The 21,460-nt window shown below is 43.4% G+C and overlaps 3 non-coding genes and 2 pseudogenes across 3 annotated transcripts; all 5 read right to left on the reverse strand.

The window, feature by feature from the left end:
• Positions 1-405: 405 nt before the first annotated feature.
• On the reverse strand, positions 406-561 carry LOC149511436 (5.8S ribosomal RNA). The gene has a single exon (XR_016333889.1). It is a non-coding gene; the product is annotated as a 5.8S ribosomal RNA (ribosomal RNA).
• Positions 562-852: 291 nt separating this feature from the next.
• Positions 853-2,680, reverse strand: LOC149511437 (18S ribosomal RNA; annotated as a pseudogene).
• A 3,762-nt stretch (positions 2,681-6,442) lies between these two features.
• On the reverse strand, positions 6,443-9,766 carry LOC149511438 (25S ribosomal RNA). The gene has a single exon (XR_016333880.1). It is a non-coding gene; the product is annotated as a 25S ribosomal RNA (ribosomal RNA).
• Positions 9,767-9,952: 186 nt separating this feature from the next.
• On the reverse strand, positions 9,953-10,108 carry LOC149511439 (5.8S ribosomal RNA). The gene has a single exon (XR_016333903.1). It is a non-coding gene; the product is annotated as a 5.8S ribosomal RNA (ribosomal RNA).
• Positions 10,109-10,397: 289 nt separating this feature from the next.
• Positions 10,398-12,200, reverse strand: LOC149511440 (18S ribosomal RNA; annotated as a pseudogene).
• Positions 12,201-21,460: the final 9,260 nt, after the last annotated feature.

Genomic DNA, 21,460 nt, shown 5'->3' on the forward strand with positions numbered 1-21,460 from the left:
TACACCAGTAAAGACATTTCTCTATACTATAATTTAGACATTAGGGGTGCCTGATTCTCAAGCTAGGCTATTCTTGGTTGTTCACCGTTACTGAGAGAATCTGAGTAAGCTTCTTTTCCTCTGCTTATTGATATGCTTAAACTCAATAAGCAATCTCACCTGACTTATGGTTGCTATACGAGCATTGATAGAGTGATGTGGGTGGTTTGATGTGGTTTGGATGGACAACAAGCACGCATCACCGGAGATGAGGCACACTAAAAGTTTTACAACCAACAGTCATAGCGTTATCATTGCCGGGGATTTGCTTTTGGGCCAACCATGACTGACGAGATCGTAAAAGCCATCTTTCGACCCCCTAACCTGGAGCTTGATGGGCGGAGGGGTGGAGGAAGCAACGATGCATGACACTTAAGCAAGCATGCCCTCGACCTAATGGCTTGAGGCACAACTTGCGTTGAAAGACTCAATGGTTGACAGGATTCTACAATTCACACCAAGTATTATATTTTGCTACGTTCTTCATTGATGCGAGAGCCAAGATATCTATTGCTAAGAGTCATTTTGGTTTTTCATGACAAAAGGAGTCATGGCGCTACCCCCGCATGCACCACAAATGGGATGGCAATGGTGGACATGCTTTTTTTCATTTTGGTTCCTTAGCAGAATTCACACTAGGGGTTCGTTATTCGACCACGGGTGATGATGCCAATTGTTTTACCCTCACGAGAGGTAGAATGAAGTGACCGTCACTCCTGCCTAAGGCTGAAAGAGACTCAGGGCATGGAGGCACCCTCACCCCATTGGTGTTTTGTTAACGCATTCGTGGGTCATTCGTTGATCAAGTTTCGATAATGACCCTTCTATAGGTTCACCCACAAAAACTTATTACGACTTCTCCTTCTTTTAAATGATAAGGTTTAGTGGACTTCTTGCAACATCCCGGGCAACGAACCATCCATGTTGCCGTAATTCAAACACTACACCGAACCATTCAATTGATAAGAGCAATTGGCGATGTGTACAAAAGGCAGGGACATAGTCAACACAAGCTAATGTCTCATGCTTACTAGAAATTCCTCATTGAGGACCAATAATTGCAATGATCTATCCCCATCATCATAAAATTTCAAAGATTACAAGAGCCTATCAGCCAAGGCTATAGACTCATTGAATACATCAGTGCAGCACGCATATGACCAAGAACATCTAATGGCATCACAGACATGCTATTGGCTCAAACTTAGTTGGAATAAGCAGCCATAGTCCCTCTAAAAATCCAGCCATGAAATATCACCTCCGCGTAGCTAGTTAGTAGGCTGAGGTCTCATTTGTTAATGGAATTAACTAGACAAATTGTTCCAACAATTAAGAATAGCCATGCACCACCACCCATAGAATCAAGAAAAAGCTCTCAGTCTATCAATCCTTACTATGTCTGGACCTAGTAAGTTTCCCCATGTTGAGTCAAATTAAGCTACTCCGCCAAATAAGAACGATTATGCACCACCATTCCTGGTGGAGCCTTTCCATCAATTCCTTTAAGTTTTAGCCTTATGACCATACTACCCTTGAAAACTAAAGACTTTGATTTCTTATAAAGTGATAGCAAAATCCTAAAAGTAACATCTATCGATCCCTAGTCAGCATCATTTATGGTTGAGACTAGGATAGTATCTGATCGTATTCGAGCCCCTAACTTTCATTCTTGATTAATGAAAACATTATTAGCAAATGCTTTCATAGTTGTTCATCTTTCATAAATCCAAGAATTTCACTTCTGACTATGAAATACAAATGCCCCTGACTATCCCTATTAATCATTACACTAATCCTAGAGGCCAACACAATGAGACCAAAATCCTATGATGTTATCTTATGCTAATGTATACAAGCGTAAGCCTACTTTGAGCACTCTAATTTCTTCAAAGTAATAGTGTCAAAGGAATGACCCAACTAGTTAAGGCTAGGAGTGCATTATCGATAGTAAGGACGAGTAGACTGGCATGCTACATGAGGTAGATCAAACGACCTGACCTTAGTTCCAACTACAAGCTTTTTAACTACAACAACTTAAATATACACTATTGGAGTTGGAATTACCATAGTTACTGGCACCAAACTTGCCTTCTAATGGATCCTCATTAAGGGAATTAGATTGTACTAATTCTAATTACCAAACTCATAGAGCTTGGTATTGTTATTTATTGTCACTACCTCCCTATATTAGGATTGGGTAATTTGTGCACCTGCTGCCTTCCTTGGATGTGGTAGCTGTTTCCCAAGCTTCCTCCCCAAAATCGAACCCTAATTCTCCATCATTCATCACCATCATAATAGGCCACTATCCTACCATCGAAAGTTGATAGGGTAAAATTTTGAATGATGCGTTACCAGTGCAAAGGCCTTGCTATCCATCGGGTTATCATGAATCATCAGAGCAACAGGTAAAGCCTATGTCAACCTTTTATCTAATACATGCATCATTTCCAGAAGTTAGGGTTTGTTGCATGTATTAGCTCTAGAATTACTATGGTTATCCAAGTAGCAGATACCATCAAACAAGTTATAACTAATTTAATAAGCCATTCAAAATTTCACAGTCTGAATTAGTCATCTTACACATGCATGGCTTAATCTTTAAGACAAGCATATGACTACTGGCAGGATCAACCAAGTAGCATTCCTTTACGACATTGGCACCATGTGGGCCTCAATGCACTGACTGAGCAGCTAAGAGAGCCAACACAGAGCACAAGTGTTGAGCATGTGAAATGCATGGCATCAGACAAACAAGGGCCTAAAGCCCTCACCTACAAAATGTTCCACATCCAAAAGCACGATTGAACACCAATGCACCAATACAGCCATAGAGGTTTGGGTGGCGCGCTTAGGACATGAGGCACGATTGAGGTCTAACCTGTAGCCCCTAAGGATACAAGACAGATGAGGGATGGCAAGACATTTGATTTCCATCGATTTAGGTATGTAGCACAATATCCTGATTGTGCCCTCAGGGTATGATGACCACATAGGGGGAGATTAAAAAGGATGATGAGTTAACAGTTAATGCATCAAGCATGGAGCCTGCCAACATGTGTAACCATTATTCCACTTATATGCCCATCACGTACAAATGGCAGCATCCATGCACACCAGTCCACAATGCACCCAATTGATTACTCGACGAGCGAGCAAAATAAACAATGTATGAGGCCATGCTACAATCACTTGGCACAAAAAAAAAACACAAGCAAGGGCCACAAGACTACCCTTACCATCCAACAGGTAACAATGGCATGACACCACCAATGTCTGGTCTAGACTCGACTAGGCCAAGCCGCGATTACAGCTTTTTTTTATGCCAACCTATGGAGTCATTGCTCGATTTAGGGACTTGATTTTGGATCTAGGGCAGCATCAGCCATAGGCAAGAGCTTGAGCTTCGTACAATCGAGCCTTGTTTCTATAACATGCCAATTGGTTATGGCCATGGGTGCTTATAGGTCACCAGAGCAACCAATCATTGGACAAATCAGCCAAAAGGCATGCACAGCCTAGATTCTGCTCCAAAGATGTTGCCATTGGTGTATGCAACAATAGGCCCATCATGCACACCACTCCCCTCATAGTGGAAAGAGGGGTGCCTGAACAACCACCCCCTAAAGAGCATGAAAGATTTTATAGATATGCTAGCAGTAGATATTAAAGTGTCTAAAAAAGGGATATTTTTTTCAAGCAAGCATATCTCACTCTAAAAGTCTATAAGTACTGATGGTGCTTAAAGCATGTGCCTGCACCCAGGGTTAGCATGTGGTGGTGGTGTTTGAGATAACTGCCCATACCAAGGGCCATCTTCTACTGATGCTAATCGAGGCATGTGCCCACACTAGGTCCACATTATGTCGATGCTGGTCAAGGCATGTGCCCATACCAAAGGCCAACATCTATCGATGGTGGTCAACGTAAATGCTTGTACTGAGGGCCGGCATATGCCAATGGTGATCTAACATGTGCCGATGGTGGTTAAGGCAAGTACCTGTACCAAAGGCCAACATATGCTAATAGTGGTTGAGGCAAGTGCCCATACCAAAACCAGCTTGTGCTGTTGGTGGTTGCAGTAAGTACCTATACCAAAGGCCAGCTTATGCCAATGTTGGATAAGGCATGTGCCCGCACCATATGCCAGCATATGCCATTGATGGCTAAGGCCTTGGCCAAAGTTTGATTCATGTGCTAGTGTTGCAGTTTTTTTTACCTGAGGCACCACCACCAAAGCATCATCGAAAAACCTGACCAGCAACATTGAGGGCCAAGAGGTGTGCACACATGACGTGCGAAGGGTGCAGGTCCTTGGCCTTATATTGGCTCTCTATCCCTCAAGCAAACTTGACAGCTCACACCCTCTTAAAGAGTATAAAAGCTTTTATAGGTTCGTAACCAGTAGCCATTCAAGTGTTTAAAATAGAGAAATTTTTTTCAAATGGCCACAAAATCTTCTGCACTATGATTTTTTAGCTAAATTGTTTTGTGGATACTAAAAAAACTACAAGGATCAAGTATAGCAAATTTGGGACCAAAACTCATTCTAATAAAATTTTAAAAAATTCCTAAACCAAAAAAAATTTAAAAATCAATAAAAATAGAAAACAAGTCATCTTGCCCTGAAACTTCACATGAAGGCTTAGGGGACCATTATATGAATTTATAAGCTATAAAAATGGCATTGGCATGGTAGAAATATGAAGATGTGCCTGAACCCACCTACTGCCCAGTTATAGTGCACATGGTGCATGGCCCGAGGTCAAGATACTTGTGCATGGTGCATAGCCCAATATGTGCCGATGGTGCTCGAAGGAACTACCTACACAAAGGGCCAGCTTATGCTGATGGTGGTTAAAGCATGTGCTAAGACTAAGGGCCAACATGTCCCAATAATGGTCAAGGTATAAGCATGTGTCACAGATTGCTAGCCAGTCCAAGCCCAGGGTTCTAGTGGAATAGGGTTCGATAGCCAGGGGGACCAGGCCTTGAGGCCTACTAGAGGCCAATGTCATAGGAAACTAGCCTAAAATAGTGGTATGGGTAGTGATCGAGACTCAAGAGGCTCAAGCACAATGTTCATGTTTAGCATAATTGAGACAGGCCCAGGTGTGGGCACTGCTGAGTGATTTTATGAATTTATCAGCCATAAAAATGGCATTGGCACAATAGAAATATGAAGATGTGCCTGAGCCCACTCACTGCTTGGTTGTGGTCTGCATGGCACTCAACCTAACCATAGGATAACCATGCATGGTGCACATCTCAACATGTGCTAATGGTGTTTGAGGGAACTGCTCACACAAAGGGCTAGCATATGCCGATGGTGGTCAAAACATGTCCGTAAGCTGGTCCATGTCAAGGGATTCTAGTAGGACAAGGTCTGAAGCCAGGGGGACTAGGCCTTAAGGCTTACTGGAGGCCTAAGTCATAAGGAACTAGCTTAAAACACTTGTATGGGTAGTGATAAGACTCCAAAGTCTTAGGCCTAGTGTTCAAGTTCAGCAAAATTAAGTTAAGCCCAAGTGTAGGCACTGGTAAGTGATGCATGGGAATGTAGTCAAACTCAGGTGGAGGCACTAATGATCGAGGCACAGAGTTAGGCCTAGGTACGGGCAGGCCTGAACATAGTCATCATTCAAATTAAATTTATGGGCTTTTAGAAGGCCCAGTACTGCAAGACAAATTTTGGCAAGTTGCAATTATGTTGAGCACATGAGTTTTGTAGGTTGACCTTGGTCGACAAAGTTAACTCTTTATCCAAGGTCGCATGGAGTTTGACTTAAGACTGGAGCTGGTGACACATACATCAAGCATCTTTGTGTCAATGGCGATCAAGAGGCAAACAAGTGCCTTAGGTGAGAGGATCATGGTACACATGTCGTACCAAGTGCCAGCATCTAACAAAGAGGTGTCTGAGGCAACAACCCACACCAAGTGCCGACATCTACCAAAGAGGTGTCTAAGGTAACAACCCATGCCAAGGGCTTGCTTGTGCAGATGATGGTTGAGGCAAGTGCCTGCACCAAGTGCTGGCATCTGACGATGGCCTCTAAGGTAACATCCCATCCACACCAAGGGGCTAGCATCTGCTATTGGTGTCTGAGGCAATAATGAGCCAGCATCTAGCAAGGGCATCCAAGATAACAACCCACCAGTAATAGGGAACAGCATGTAAGGGTAGGAAAAGTTCGAGGCAAGTGCCCGCGTCAAGGGTGAGCCCTTCCCTATAACAAATACTGAGGGCATTTGGTTGTTGTTTACTTTGACTCTCAGGGGAGGGATGTCATCACCCGAGTGAGTCGGTTGGAACAAAGAAAACCATTCATCCCTAACCTTAGAGGGGTGTGATGTAAAAAAATGAAGTGAGAGAGCTTCAATGAGTGTGGAGAGGGGAGGGATGAATTGAAGCTACAAAAGGTTGAATCTCAGTAGATCAAGGTAGCAAGGTCACTCTACCACTTACAATACCCCATCACATATTGAAATCATCTGCAAAGGATTCTACTTGCCGCTCGATGGGAATTAAGCTCCAAGGAAGCCACACACTTATCCACCATTGGGACTACACCTATGACACGTGCCCTTAGGGGGCATGGGCCCCTATAGCAAGTCGACAATTGGGCGATGGGCATGTACATAGCTTTAAGCTTGAATTTTGACTTAGAGGCATTCAGTCATAATCTAGTGCATGGTACCTTCGCACCATTTACTTTTCAACCAAGCACAATGGCCAATTATGCAAATCAATGGTTCCTCCCATACTAGGTTGAATTACTATTGCGATGCTACCATCAATAGGGTAAAAATAACCCATCTCACAGAGTCTAAACCTAGCTTATGTTCCCTATTGGTGGGTGAACAATCTAACCCTTCATGAATTCTATTTCACAATGATCAAAAAAGCAGACATCGAACGATCAAGAAGCAACGTCGCTATGAACCCTTGGTTGCCATAAGCTAGTTATCCCTGTGGTAACTTTTTTGACACCTCTAGCTTCAAATTTCAAAGGTCTAAAGGATGAATAGGCCATGCTTTCATGGTTCATATTCGTACTGGAAATTAGAGTCAAATGAGCTTTTACCCTTTTGTTTCATATGAGATTTCTGTTCTCGTTGAGCTTATCTTAGGACACCTACGTTATCTTTTAACAAATGTGTTGCCCCAACCAAACTCCCCACCTAACAATGTCTTCCTTTCGGATCGACTGACCAAGGTTGGCCTTGGTCCAAAAAAAGGGGTCTTGCCTCACCTCCAATTCACGAAATAAGTAAAATAACATTAAAAGTAGTAGTATTTCAATTTCACCCAAGGGCTTCCACTTATCCTATACGTTTTAAGTCATTTCACAAAGTTGGACTAGAGTCAAGCTCAACAAGGTCTTCTTTCCTTATTGATTTTGCCAAGCCCATTCCCTTGGTTGTGGTTTCACTAGATAGCAAATAGGGATAGTGAAAATCTTGTTAATCCATTCATACGTGTCACTAATTAGATGATGAGACATTTGGCTACCTTAAGAGAGCCATAGTTACTCCCACCGTTTACCCGTGCTTGGTTGAATTTTTCACTTTAACATTCAGAGTAGTGGGTAGAAATCACATTGCGTGAGCATCTATAGGAACCATCGCAATGCTTTGTTTTAATTAAACAGTCGCATTCCCCTTATCCATACCAATTCTAAGTTGACTATTAGTCACTCGAAGAAGGCCCTTGAGGGAGCTATTTCCGATTTGTCCCTCACCTGGCATGCGGTGACTCGCTCTTATCATGATAACAACTCGAGCAGTGAACCAATAGTCGATGGGTTTATGATTGAGACCCACATGCCTAAGCCTCAGCGCCGATCTTTTTCCCGAGGTTACAGATCCATTTTGTTGATTTCCTTTGCCTACATTATTCCATTGACCAAAGGCTATTCACTTGGGAGACCTAATGCGGTTATAAGTATGACCGAGCACAGATGATAGTCAATCCTGCAGATTTTCAAAGGCCATCAAGGGTGCATCAGACACCACGTGACATGTGGTGCTCTTTCAGCCACTGGACCTTACCTCTAGTTGAGCCGTTTCTAGGGTGGGCAGGTCATTAAATAGAAAAGATAACTCTTTCCAAGGCTTTCGCCAATCTCTTTAGACTCCCTAACATTATCGTTAGTCACCACATTGGATGTGTTATGAGACAGACTACCCCCGTCTCTTAGGATCGACTAATCCATGTGTAAGTGCCATTCACATGAAACTTTTCCCCTCTTCGGCCTTTAAAGTTCTCATTTGAATATTTGCTACTACCACCAAGATCTGCACTGATAGCCACTTTGCTCGAGCTCATACCTTAGGTTTTACGATGACCATCGTGCCCTCTAACTCATCAGGGCTTGGCCCTTGCCCTAATGGTAGGGTATAGGTCTCACACTTAAGCGTCATCCATTTTTTGGGCTAGTTGATATGGCAAGTGAGTTGTTACACACTCTTTAGCAGATTTCAACTTTTGTGACCATCATCCTACTATCTTAATCGACTAACACCCTTTATGGGTTCTAGGTTAGCACATAGTTGGGCACTATAACCAAGCTTTCGATTCATCCTATACCACTAGTTCTGCTTACCAAAAATGGCCCACTTGGAGCTTTCGATTTGGTGGTGTGGCTCAATGAAGTAGTCATGCCATCTTACCTATTTAAAGTTTGAGAATACGTCGAGGGCATTACACCCCTGATGCCTCTAATCATTGACTTTACCTGATAGAACTCACTAGGGCCTCCAGTTATTCTGAGGCAAATATCAGAGGGAACCAGCTACTAGATAGTTTGATTAGTCTTTCACCCTTATACCTAAGTCTGATGAATGATTTGCATATCAATATCGATATGGGCCTCCACCAAAGTTTCCTTTGGCTTCACCCTACTCAGGCATAGTTCACCATCTTTTGAGTCCTAATAGCCATGCTCACACTCAAACCCTTCTCAGAAGATCAAGGTCAATCAATGGTGCACTCATGAGGGATCCCAGCGCCTTACATGTTTTCTAGCCTACTGACTTACACACATGACACATGTCAGACTCCTTGGTCTATGCTTCAAGATAGGCCCTGAATAAGGATCCCACAAGCTAATGCTAAGAGCATGTTGATGCTAAGGCATGCTAAAATCACATGTGCTATATTTCACGATCATGGCTATGACATCTCCATGAGCATATTGAAAGCTCGGGCTTAGGCTGCGTCCGTGACCTATGTCGGTCCATGCCCTTAGTTGATTGATGAACTAACTCTCATCATTCCACATCTGACTAGGGTGTATCATTGGCGCTCATCCACTTCCCCTTCCAAAAAAATCTTTGACTCTCTTTTCAAAGTCCTTTTCATCTTTCCCTTATGTTACTTGTTTGCTATCAGTCTCACACTTGTATTCAACCTTGGACAAAATTTATCGCCCTGATTGGGGCTACATTCTTAAACAACCCGACTTGCAAATAACACCTTGTGATAGGGTCCATGCACAAAGGGGCTCTCACCTTCTTTAGCACCTTTTTCCAAGGGACTTGGTCCCGGTCTACTATTGAGGATGCTTCTCCAAACTACAATTCAAACTTCAAGGGTACCCGATTCTCAAGTTGGGCTCTTCTTAGTTCGCTCACCATTATTAGGGGTATCTTAGTAAGTTTCTTTTCCTCCACCTATTGATATGCTTAAACTTAATGGGTAATCCCGTCTGGCCTGGAGTCGTGATGCAAGCATCGACTAAGCGATGTGAGGGGTCCAAATGGACAATGAGCCTGCATCACTGAAGATGAAGCACCTTAAGAGCTTTACCAGCAACAGCCACGACACTATCATTGCTGGGGACTTGCTTTTGGGCCAACCATGATCAACAAGTTCATAGGGCTGGAGATTAGAAAGGGCGACGATGCATGACACCCAGGCAGACATGCCCTTGGCCTAATGGCTTGGCACCTAACTTGCATTCAAAGACTCAATGGTTCATGGGATTCTACAATTCACACCAAGTATCACATTTCACTACATTCTTCATCAATGCGAGAGCTAAGATATCCATTGTTGAGAGTTGTTTTGGTTTTTTATGATAAAAAGAATAGTAGTGCTGCTTGCGGATGCACCATAAATGGGATGGCGATGGCACGTGCTTTTTTTTCTATCCAGTTCGTTAGCATGATTCTTATCAAGGGTTCATTATTTGACCACAAAAGACGATGTTGATCTTTCAACCCGTTCAAGAGTGGAATAAAGTGACTATCACGCCCTTCCAGGGTCAAAAGGGGCTCGGGGCATAGAAGCACGCTCACCTTCTCAATGTTTCATTAATGCATTTGCGGGTTGTTTGTTGAATGGATTTCAACAATGATCCTTCTGTAGGTTCACCTATAGAAACATTGTTAGACTTTTCCTTCCTTTAAATGATAAGGTTTAGTGGATTTCACGTGATGTCACGGGCAGTGAAACATCTATGTTGCCATGATTTGAACACTTCACTCGACCATTCAATCGGTAAAAGTGATTGGTGATGTGTACAAAGGGCAAGGATGTAGTCAACACGAGCCAATAACTCACACTTACTAGGAAATCCTTATTGAAGACCAACAATTGCAATAATATATCCCCATCATGATGAAATTTCAAAGATTACATGGGCCTACCGACCAAGGCTATAGACTCATTGAATACCTTAGTGTAATACACGTGCAGCCTAGAACATCTAAGGGCATCACAGACCTGTTATTGCCTTAAACTTCTTATTTAAGTGGCCATAGTCCCTTTAAGAAGCTAGCCACAAATGATCACCTTCTCGTAGCTAGTTAACAGGCTAAGGTCTTATTCGTTATGGAAATTAACTAGACAAATTACTCTAACAACTAAGAACAGTTGTACAGTACCACCCATAGAATCAAGAAAAAGCTTTTATTTTGTCAATCCTTACTATGTCTAGACTTGGTAAGTTTCTTTGTGTTAAGTCAAATTAAACCGCAAGCTCCATTTTTAATGGTGCCTTTCCATTAATTCCTTTAAGTTTCAACCTTGTGACCATACTCCCATCAGAACCCAAAGACTTTGATTTCCCATAAGGTGCTGACAAAGTCGTAAAAGTAACATCCATCGATCCCTAGTTGGCATCATTTATAGTTGAGACTAGGATGGTATCTGATCATCTTCGAGCCCTCAACTTTCATTCTTGATTAATGAAAACATCCTTGGCAAATGCTTTTGCAGTTGTTCATCTTTCATAAATCCAAGAATTTCACCTCTGACTATGAAACATGAATGCCCTCAACTATCTCTATTAATCATTAGTCCGATGCCAAAGGCCAACATAATAGGACCAAAATCCTATAATGTTATCCCATGCTAATGTATAAAGCATAGGCCTACTTTAAGCACTATAATTTCTTCAAAGTAACAATGCTAAAGGAATAACTTGACCAATTAACGTCAGGAATGCATCATCGGTAGTAGGAACAAGTAGATTAGTGCTCACAGTGAGGCAAAAAGAATGATTTAACCCTAGTTCCAACAATGAGCTTTTTAACTACAACAACTTAAATATATGTTATTGAAGCTAGAATTACTGCGGCTACTGGCACCTGACTTACCCTCCAATGGATTCTCATTAAGGGATTTAGATTGTACTCATTCCAAGTACTAGACTTATAGAGCCCGATATTGTTATTTATTATCATTGCCTCCCCATGTCAGGATTGGGCAATTTACGTGCCTACTACCTTCCTTGGATGTGATAATCATTTTTTAGGATCCCTCTTTGGAATCGAACCCTAATTCTCCATCACCCATCACCACCATAGTAGGCCACTATTCTACCATCAAATGTTGATAGCATAGAAATTAAAATGATGCGTCACCGATACAAAGGCCGTGCAATCCATTGAGTGATCATGAATCATCAAAGCAACAAGCAAAGCTCACATTGACCTTTTACCTAATAAATGCATCCCTTCTAGAAGTTAGGGTTTGTTGCACATATTAGCTTTAGAATTGCTATGGTTATCTAAGTAGTAGATACCATCAAACAAACTACAACTGATTTAATGAGCCATTCACAATTTCATAGCCTAAATGGTTCTTATTTACACATACATGGCTTAATCTTTGAGACAAGTATATGACTACTGGCAGGATCAACCAGGTAGCATTCTTATGGGACATTGGTAATGCATGGGCCTCAAATCATCGATTGAGCAATGAAAAGAGCTGACACGAAGCACAAGTGTTAAGCACATGAAATGCATGGCATTGAATAAACAAGGGCTAAGAGTCTGCACCCAAAACTGTTCCATATTCGAGAGCATGATCAAACATCGATGCACCAATGTAGCAATAGAGGTTTGGGTGGCACACTTGGGACATAGGGCACAACTAAAGTCTAACTTGTAGCCCCTAAAGACGCAAGATGGATGAGGGATGGCAAGATATATGGTTTCCATTGATTTAGGTATACAGCATAGGATCTCAATTGCACCCCTAGGGTATGATGACCACATGGGGGAGATTCAAGAGGATGATGGGTTAATAGTTCGATGCATCGAGCATGGAGCCTGCCAACATAAGCAACCATAGCACCACTCATATGCCCATTGCATACAAGTGATAGCATCCATGCACATCGATCCATAATACACCTGATGATTACTTGATAGGCAAGTGAAGGAAATGATGTATGAGGCCACACTACAACTGCTTAGCATGGGAAAAACACAAGCAAGGGCCATGAGACTGCCCCTGCCATCCAACAGGTAATAACGGGATAACACCAATAATGCTTGGTCAGGTTAAGACTACACATGCAAACTCTATTGTCACCATCATAGGGGGACATTGCCCAATTTAGGGACTTTTTCTTAGGGTCTTGGCAGCATTGGTTGCATGCACGGGCTTGGCCAAGCCAAGGAATTTTTGTGGTCGATAAAAAAGGACCATGAGACTACCAGATACCTGACAAACTTGGCCAGGCCAAGCCCATGATAGTAGCTTTTGCTTGCACCACCCCATAGAACTGTTTCATAATTCAAGGACTTGGTCTGAGGTTTGGGGCAGCACCAGCCATTAGCATGGGCTTGAGCCATACATGCCAACCAGCGAGGCTATGAGCGCTTGCGGGTCACTAAAGCAACCATTCATCGAACAAAATGACTAAAAGGCATACATGGCCTAGATTTTGCTCTAGGGATCTTGCCATGGATGTATGCAACAATAGGCCCATCGCGCACACCTATTCCCCCCAAATGGAAGAAAGAGCCTTGGACAACCACCCCTTAGAAAGCATGAAAGATTTTATAGATATATTAGTAGTAAACATCAAAGTGTTTAAAACGAGGACACTTTTTTCAAATAGGCATATCTCGCACCAAAGGTTCGTAGGAGCTGATAGTGGTCAAGGAATATGCTCACACCAAGGCCCAACATATCGCAATGGTGTTCGAGGCAACTGTCTACACCAAGGGCCATCTTCTGCTGATGCTGATCAAGGCATGTGCTCACACCAAGGGCCAACATGTATCGATGGTGGTCAAAGTAAGTGCCCATACCAAGAGCCAACATGTGCCAATGGTGGTTGAGACAAGTGCCCTTACCAAACGCTAGCTTGTGTCGATGGTGGTTGAGGCAAGTGCCTACACCAAAGGCCAACTTGTGCTAATAATGGTCGAGGCATATGCCCATACCATAGCCAGCATCAACCATTAATGATTGAAGCCTTGGTCAAAGTTTGATTTTGGGCCATGGTGCACATGTTGGGCTCGAGCATGTGTTGGTGCCACATCTTTTTTACCTAAGGCACCATCATCAATGCATCACTGAGAACCTAATCAGTGGCATTGAGGGTTCCTGCAATTAGAAGTGAAGGGGCTAAGGGGTGTGTGCACATGATGTGTGATGGGTACTAGTCTTTGCCTTTATGTTGGCCCCCTATCCCCCAAGGAATCTCAACAACTCACACCCCCTTAAAGAGCATAAAAGCATGTATAGGTTTCCAGCCAATAGCCATTCAAGTGTTTGAAATGAGGATTTTTTTTTAAATGGCCACAAAATCCTCTACACTTTAACTTTTTAGTTGAATTTCCTTGTGGATGCTAAAAAAAATACAAGGATCATGTATACAAAATTTGGGGCCAAAACTCCTAAAAAAATTTAAAAAAATCTCAAACTGTAAAAAATTTTGAAAATCATAAAAAATAGAAAACAAATCATCTTGCCATGAAACTTTACATGAAGGCTTAGGGGACCATTATATGAATTTACAAGCCATAAAAATAGCACTGGCATAGCAAAAATATAAAGATGTGCTTGAACCCACCTTTGGTAGTTGTTGAGCACATGGTGCACGGCCTAAGCTCAAGATACCTGTCCATGGTGTGTGGTCGAGCATGTACCGGTGATGTTCGAGGGAACTACCCATACAAAGCACTAGCATGTGTTGATGGTGGTTAAAGCATGTGTCAAGACCAAAAGGTCAACATGTCCCAATGGCGAGCCCAAGCCTAGGGGTTTTAGCAGGATAGGCTCTGACAACTAAGGGGACTAGGCCTTGAGGCCTACTAAAGGCCTAAGTCATGGGGAACTAGTCCTAAATAGTGGTATGATAGTGATCAGTACTTAAGAGGCTCAGGCACAGTGTTAATGTTTGGTAGAATTGAGATAAGCCCAGGTGCAGGCACTAGAGAGCACTTATATGAATTTACAAGCCATAAAAATGGCATTGACATGATAAAAATATAAAGATGTGACTAAACCCACCCATTGCCAGGTCATGGTAGGCATGGTGTACGACCCGAGCTAAAGATACCCATGCATGGTTTATACCCCAGCATGTGCCAATAGTGTTCGAGGAAACTACCCACACAAAGGGCCAACATATGCTGATGGTGATTAAAGCATGTGCCAAGACCAAAGGCCAACATGTCCCATTGGTGGTCGAGGCATGTACATGTGTCACGGTCCACAAGCTGGTCCATACCCAGGGGTTATAGTGGGATATGGTCTAATAGCCAGGGGGAGTAAGCCTTGAGGCCTATTGGAGGCCAAGGTCATGAGGAACTGGCCTAAAATAGTGGTATGGGTAGTGATCGAGACTCAAAAGGTTCAAGCATGGTATTCATATTTAGCGAAATTGAGCCAGGCCTATGTACGAGCACTGGTGAGTGGTTATATGAATTTACAAACCATAAAAATGGCATTGGCACGGTAGAAATATGAAAATGTGCCTGAACCTACCCACTGCCTAGCCATGGTGTGCATGGTGCATAGCCTATGCCATGGATACCTATGTGTGGTGCTTACCCTAGCATATGTCGATTGTGCTCAAGGGAACTGCCTGCACAAAGGGCTAGCATGTGTTGATAGCGGTCAAAACATGTACCGAGACTAAAGCCCAACATGTCCCGATAGTGGTCAAGGCATGTGTATGTGTCATAATTCATAAGTTGGTCCATGCCCTGGGGTTCTAGTGGGACAAGGTTTGACAGCCAGAGGGGCCAAGCCTTGAGGCCTACGAGAGGCCCAAGTATGGGGAACTAGCTTAGAACAGTGGTATAGGTAGTGATCAGGACTCAAGACGCTCAAGCACGATGTTCATGTGCGGTAGAATTAAGCCAGGCCCATGTATAGACGTTGGTCAATGCTTATTTGAATTTACAAGCCATAAAAATGGCATTGGCATAGTAGATATATGAAGATGTGCTTGAACCCACCCACTACTTGGTCATGGTATGCATAGTGCAAGTGCCGATAGTGTTCAAGGGACCTACCACACAAAGGGCCAGCATGTGCTAATGGTGGTCAAAGCATTAGCCAAGACCAAAGGCCAACATGTCTCAATAATGGTCGAGGCATGTACATGTGTCACGGTCCACAAGCTGGTCCTTGCCCAAGGGTTCTCATAGTACAAGGTCTAATAGCCAGGAGGACCAAGCCTTGAGTCCTAATGGAGGCCCAGGTCATGTAGAACTAGCCTAGAATAATGGTATGGGTAGTGATTAAGACTCAAGAGGCTCAAGCACAGTGGGTAGAATTAAGCTAGGCCCAAGTGCGAGTGAACGCTTGTATGAATTTACAAGCCATAAAAATGGCATTGGCATGGCAAAAATATGAAGATGTGCCTAAACCCACCCATTTCCTAATTGTGGTGTGCATGGTGCACAGCCCAAGCTTGGGATACCCTTTCGTGGTGCTCACCCCAACAAGTGTCAATGGTGTTCAAGGGAACTACCCGCACAAAAGGCCAGCATGTGCTGATGGCAATCGAAACATGAGCCGAGACCAAAGGCAAACATGTCCTAATGGTGGTCGAGGCATGTGCATTATCACAGTCCACAAGTTGGTCCATGCCTAAGGGTTTTAGGGGGATAAGGTCTGACAGCCAGGAAGACCAAGCCTTGAGGCTGTTAGAGGCCCAGGCCACAGGGAACTAGCTCAGAACAATGGAATGGTCAATGATTAGGACTCAAGAGGTTCAAACACGATCTACATGTTTGGCAGAATTGAGCCAGGCCCAAGTGCGGGTGTTAGTGAGTGCTTATATGAATTTATAAGCCATAAAAATGGCATTGGCACAGTAGAAATATGAAGATTTGCTTAAACCCACCCACTACCCAATCGTGCTGCATGACTCAGGCTTAGGATACCCGTGCATGGTGCATAGCCCAGCATGTGCTGATGGTGTTCAAGGGAATTACTCATATAAAGGGCCAGTATGTGCCGATGGTGGTCGAAGCATGTGCCAAGACCAAGGGCCAACATGTCCCTATGGTGGTCGAGGCATGTGTATGTGCCACAGTCTACAAGTTGGTCTACATTTGGGGGTTCTAGTAGGACAAGGTCTAACAACTAGAGGGACTAGGACTTGAGGCTTACTGGAGGCCTAAGTCATAGGGAACTAGCCTGAAACAATGTATGGGTAGTGATCAAGACTCCAAAGTCTCAAGCACAGTGTTGAGGTTTGACAAAATTAACTCAAGCCCAGGTGTGGGTGTTGATGAGAGATGCATAGGGACACAGTTAGACCTAGGTGCAGGCACTGATGATCGAGGTATAGGTACATGGTCAAACAAAGGTGCAAGCATCTTGAACATAGTCATCATTCAAATCAGATTTGTGAACTTCTAGAAGGACCAGTACTACAAGACAATGTTTAACAAGCTAGAATTATGCTAAGCACTTGAGTTTTGTAGGTTGACTTAGGTAGGTGGAGTCAATTCCATATCCAAGGCCACATGGAGTTTGGCTTAGTACTAGAGTCGGTGACACATACACCAAGCGTCATTTGGTGGCGATGGTGATTAAGGGGTAGACAAGTGCCTTGGGTGGAGAGGTCATGGTACATATATTCCCACCATCCATCAAAAAGGTGTCCAAGGCAACAATCCGCACTAAGTGCCAGCATTTGTCAAAAAGGTGTATGAGGTAACAACCCGTACCAAAGGCCTACTTGCATAGACAGTGGTCAAGGCAAGTGCCCGTACCAAGTGCTAATATCCGGCGATGCTATTCAAAGCAACATCTCACTTGTACCAAGGGACCAGTAATCGCCAATGGTGTCTGAGGCAATAATAGGCCAGCATCTAGTGATGGTGATCAAGACAACAATGCACCCACACCAAGGGTCAACATGAGAGGGGTTCAAGGCAAGTGCCAGCATTGAGGGCAAGCATAGCCCTTACCGAGGGCATTCAGTTGTCAGTTACTTGGACACTTGAGGGAGGGATGTCATTGCTTGGTCGAATCAATTGCAATGGAGAACACCATTCATCCCTAACCCCAAAAGGGTACAATGTAAAAAAATGAAGTGAAACGGCTTCAACGGGTGTGCAGGGGAAAGGATGAATCGAAGTGACAAAGGGTTGAATCTTAGTGGATCGTGGCAACAAGGCCACTCTACCACTTACAATACCCTATTGCTCTGGTATAGGCAAAGGCTCCATGAGACCAACTAGTGGCTTGAGGTTTACATTGTCCTACTAGCATACAAGACAAGTTTTCTCATAAGCCTCAACATCATCCTTCTTGTGCAGCTAGTAGTATCAATCCTCTAGCAAGGCTAAGGTGTAGTGCACACCTAGGTGACTAGCCGACTTTGAATCATGGCACTCTTGCTTCACCTTTCTACAAAGTTTCCATGTTACGACACAAACGATCGACCACCCTTGGTGTACAATAAATCATCCTAAAACCAAAGCCATCTAGTCTTACCTTGCTTAGCATGGTCAATGAGAGTTTTCGCTATAAGATCATAGGATAGCCCTTCTCTAATGCGTGACACCAAGGACCCTTTTGATTGGTTGATGGTAACATGGCTCGCCTTTGGCTGAAGGTGTCAACCACTATGTTTCCATGCCCAAACTTGTAGTCCAACCTGTGATCAAATTCTGTAAAGATGTCTTGCCAATGAGCCTACTTAGGGGATAGCTTCTTTTTGTGTTTGGAAGTAGCTACTTGTAACATTGTTGGTTTTGACCACAAACCTTAACCTTAATAGGTAATGCTGCCAAGTGCACAAGTAATTCACCATTGCTGTCTTTTTCTTCTCCTTAATCGTGTATCTACACTCGATCTCGTTAAGTTTTTGGCTCAAATGCAACTAAATAGTTCTTCTGCATCAGCATGCCCCCAATCATAAAGTTTGATGCATCCATATGCACCTCATACAATTTGGCATGGTCTAGTAGGGTAAGACTAGCTTTTTGGTCACTACCTGCTTCAACTAATCAAATGCCTATTGGCACTCAATGTGCTCGTCCCACACTCTCCCTTTCTTGAAAAAGTCAGTCAATGGTGTGGCAATGAATGAGTGGCCTTTGATGAAGTGTCAATAGTAGTTAACCAGCCTAAGGAAATGATTTCAGCTTGATGACCTTGGTTAGTAGTTCCCAATCCAAAATTGCATGGACCTTGCTGGCATCCATCCATATCTTGCCACCTCCAACTATGTGGCCTAGAAACAGTACCTCTCGCCAAGCAAATAAGCACTTCTCCTTCTTTACGAATAGTTCATTCACTAGTAGAACCTAGAACACCTACCTTAAGTGGTCCACATGCTCCTCCAGTGTCTGGCTATAGATCACAATATCATCAAGATAAACCATAATGAAACGACCAAGGAACGGTTGCAATACCTTGTTCATGAGCATGCAAAATGTTGTTGAAGTAGTGGTGAGTCCGAATGGCATGACCAAGAACTCGTAAGAGCCATAACGGGTGACACAAGTGGTTTTGGGCTAATATCCCTCTATGATCCCAACTTGGTAATACCCTGACCACAGATCCAGCTTGGTGAACCACCTTGCACTTCCAAGTTGGTCAAACAAGTTAGCAATGAGGGGAGAGGATACTTGCTCTTGATGTTCAACTTGTCCAGCGCCTAGTAATTGATAAACAATCGTAATGACCCATCATGCTTCCATTGGAACAGAACTAGGGCACTATATGGGGCTTTGGATAGCTTGATATAGCCAGCATCGATCACCTTCTTGAGCTACTTCCTCAACTCCTCTAACTCTAGGGGTGACATTCGGTAAGAGGCATTCGTAGGTGGCTTGGCCTCGAGCACTAGCTTAATCTTATAGTCCACCTTTTTTTTGGATGGCAACTTGCTTGGCAAATGTGCAGGCATCGTATCGCTAAAGGCCTCTAGCACCTTTAAGGTTTGTCAATTTTTGGCTCACTAGTTCATCATACTTTAAGGTAGCCAAGAAGGTGTCTTCATTCTTGCTCACCACCTTGGCAAATTGAATGGCCGATAGCACCTTGGTCCTAAGCCCAGACCTGTACCTCAGTGGTCCAAAGCATTGGCATCATGCATCCAAAATGCATATGTAGTTAGCAAAAGACATAAGAGGGCATTAATCTAAATAAGGAAATTTAAACCAACCACAAACTCATAATCATCAAAGGGTATTACCTCAATGGTCTCATTGCCCTTCCAATCTCTAAGTTGTAGCACTACCCCATATGCCACTCCAATTGTTGGTTGGGACCTCTTTGGAGTTGACTGTCTTGATGGTACTAGTCCCCTTATGCACTTTCAAGATGAGTTTCTGGTCTCCATCTCTAGATATGAACAAATGTGAAGCTCCTATGTCCACTAGAGCGTTCACTTTCTTATCGGCAACCAACAAGTCCACATACATCAATCCCTTTGGCTTGCGACTCCCTTTACCTTGGACTGCATTGAGCATAATTGAGCCAAGCTTTGTAGTCCCCCTTTCTGTCTCTTCATCCGACCTTTTTCCATGGTAGCTAGCTTACCTTTCTTAGGGTAGTCTTGTGCTACATATGGCCCTCCACATAAGAAACAAGAGATCGATTTCCTGTCTCTCCTAGCCTTCCACTTCTTTGTTAATGACCTCTCCTGGCCATCCTTGGCAAAATGATCTCGATCCCCATCTTTGGCCTACTGACATGGTCTCCACTTTGGACTATTATTCCCAATCACTCTTGCCCTTGCCCTTCCCCTTGGGTTTGAAAGACTCGAACTTGTTCTATGGCTTAAGCTTCACCAAAGACTCAACGACAATCATGGCCTTGGCCAGATCATGAACTTCCCTCTCTGTAGCTCGTGCTTCACACATGGCTTAAGTCCATCCATGAAGGCAAAAAAACCCTCGATCTTGTTCAAATCTAAAATTTACAATATCAATTCAGAGAACTTCTAGACATATTCCCTTATCTCACCCTGTTGAGTAAGCCAACGTAACTTTACACACACCTTATCATTGGCATACTCGGGGTAGAACTACTCCCTGAATTCTTTTTGAAACTCTTTCCAGGTTCCAATCAAGGCACCATCGCACTGTACATCATCACACCTACACCTCCACTACAATAAGGTAACATCAGTAAGATGCACTGAAATGGTGTTTACCTTGGTAGCATCATCTTGCATGCTTGTGGCCTAAAAATATTGGTCCATCCCCCATAGAAAGTTCTCCACTTCTTTAGCAACCTTGGTCCCCTTGAACTCCTTAGGCTTGGGGACCTCCATACAAGGCTTAAGCACTCCAGCAATCATGGTATTCCTAATGGCTGTTTTGCAAGCAGTGAGCTCTCCTATGAGCTTCTCTATCTCCTTGTGTATGGTATCCACCAAGGCCTCTAAGGCCTCATTACACTCAGAGAACATGTCAATGGTTTGGTTTAGAGTAGCTTGCATCTCACCTTTGAGCACCTCCTCTATGGAGTCTAAATCCTCAACGTAAGTCTCCACCTCATAATGCTTCTCCTTCACATCAGCCACTATCACGTCCACCTTGGACAACCACCCATCCATGGTAGACCAAATATCCCTTAAGCTTTCTTGCCCCTTCTGTAGCCCTATTCCTGGGCCTCTAATTGTTGGCTAGCAACATTGTTCTGAGATGCCATTTCTTTGAACGCCTTGAGTGTGACCCAAACACAACT

This window comes from Durio zibethinus, chromosome 25 (genome assembly GCF_047325235.1).
Source record: "Durio zibethinus cultivar Kanyao isolate XHJ-2024 chromosome 25, ASM4732523v1, whole genome shotgun sequence".
Classification (NCBI taxonomy): Eukaryota; Viridiplantae; Streptophyta; class Magnoliopsida; order Malvales; family Malvaceae; genus Durio; species Durio zibethinus.